This window comes from Aphanomyces invadans (genome assembly GCF_000520115.1).
Source record: "Aphanomyces invadans strain NJM9701 unplaced genomic scaffold supercont1.4, whole genome shotgun sequence".
Taxonomy (NCBI): Eukaryota; Oomycota; class Saprolegniomycetes; order Saprolegniales; family Verrucalvaceae; genus Aphanomyces; species Aphanomyces invadans.
Window position 1 is genome coordinate 2,594,592 of NW_008580149.1, and position 1,953 is coordinate 2,596,544.

Below are 1,953 nucleotides of genomic sequence, written 5' to 3' on the forward strand. Positions count from 1 at the left end.
TCAGGGATTTCACTCAAACTCCTGGCTTGCTAAATCGCTCTATTATTAGCTTGTCCAGTCACATTTCCTGCTTGATCGAACTTCGAAGCATTGAAAATCCGAAGTTTAAAGTCCGTAATTCAAATTCAGGACTTGTTAAGTTGACCTCTTGAGAAACATTTCCCGTAATGACTTCATCCCAAGAGGTCGTGCATTACATACAGTGAAGGATGGAATACGCCATAAGGGTTCACGAGGAATTTCAGAATAGTGAAGTATTATTGCGCCTGGAAGTTTAAACTACGTTTAAAGTTTCAACCAACTACAGCTATAGGATGTATTTTTAATGACTGATTGACTCCGTAGTAAATTATTATTCCAGATTATGAAAAGAAAGAGCTATGTGAAATTGCAAAACAGACCTGTGCTTACTTATTGCACATTATAGACTTTCAAGAATTGCGTATTGATGGATGACCACTTCAATAGTATACGTTTGATACAGTGACGCAACGGTCTAGTGCGATTGCATTTAAGTGGTTGGCGAAGGAACCCAAATTCACATCTCGGGCAGTGTCAAACACATTCAAATTTGAAAGTAAGTTGAACTCACGAAATATAAAATACATAAATACAGGCGAATAATTCTAGACAAAATTACTACGTAATCTTAATATGAATCATTATCTGCCTAATCTCCAGCATTTTCTTGACGAGGTAGGGTCTACCCAATGCTGCGGCGTATGCATTCGGCGTATTTTACTTGGCAGGCGATGAGGCCGCGCATTTTTAGGCCAAGGAACGTATTGTGCGCCTCCAAATACCAAATTCCTTGAAGAATCCAGCTGCGTCGAAATCTGATAAAGTTGCAGCACATGCAGCTTGCCACCGTGTATAATTCTGTGACGTTTACACAATTTCGAGTTCACAGTATTAAATTCCTCAATCGCACAGCGATTTCAATTTATAAAGTCGCGTAGGCAAAAAACACAATAGTCAATTGCATTGCATAATTCTAATATAATTCTTCTTTGAATAAAGTCGGGTTTTTCGAGTCAAACCTTGAGGTGGAATTTCATTCAGGCGTTCATTGTGTGAATTTGTAGAAAATATTAATCTGTAAATATAGGTGAAAAATAAAGGTCCTACCGGGACTCGAACCCGGAATACAAGATTCAGAGTCTTAGGTGCTAACCATTACACTATAGGACCGTCGGTACATCGGTATTGTGAGGGATAATCAAGGTGTACATGTCAACTGGGTCGACATTGCTGCGCCTGACCATCCAATGTTGGAGGTGTCGTCAGGGTGAGTTTGCAAGATGAAACATGCGGCAAAGATATCATTACGTGACACAATGCTCGTAAAGGCAGCCATCAGTAGCTGTGCCTCAGCAATCAGTCCTTGGCACTACTGTTGTGGAGTTACTTGGGAACCGCAGGTCGAAGCATGGAGCCACGGTGCCATGCGAACAATAAAATGCAAGACCGTTACATCGCCGTACATGGGTGATCTTTGGCCGCAGAAATGCTGTTTAAATTCGGATGGCGCCATGACACTACGAACAATATTAAGTCTTTATGGAGTTTGGTTCTTTTCTACCGGTAAATGCGGTTTTTTGTTCACTGCTTACGCACGCGAATTATGGACACCACAAGAATGACGAAGTTGTGCCTTGGTTTGCGGGACGATTTGGCCAGTCAATGACATAACACGCGTTGTGGTTGGAGTTACACTTGTTGCCTCGGCTGGGTACAAGAGTCACTAGAGCACTTGTTTGTGTTTTGGGCGTTTGAGTTGGGCTACTCGAGGTCGGGGTTGCAGAAATTGGAGTTTACATATATAAGTCCTATTCTTCTTGGGAGTGAAAGATGTATCTCTTCCACAGCAGCACACGCACCGAGTACGTTCTCCAATGAAGTCTGCAAAGGAATTACTTCCTCTGTCCCATATTACTCGTCGATTTGAAAAAC

The 1,953-nt window shown here is 41.8% G+C and overlaps 1 non-coding gene across 1 annotated transcript; it reads right to left on the reverse strand.

Moving 5' to 3' along the window:
* Positions 1-1,119: 1,119 nt before the first annotated feature.
* H310_03156 lies at positions 1,120-1,191 on the reverse strand. Its single transcript has one exon. It is a non-coding gene; the product is annotated as a tRNA-Gln (tRNA).
* Positions 1,192-1,953: the final 762 nt, after the last annotated feature.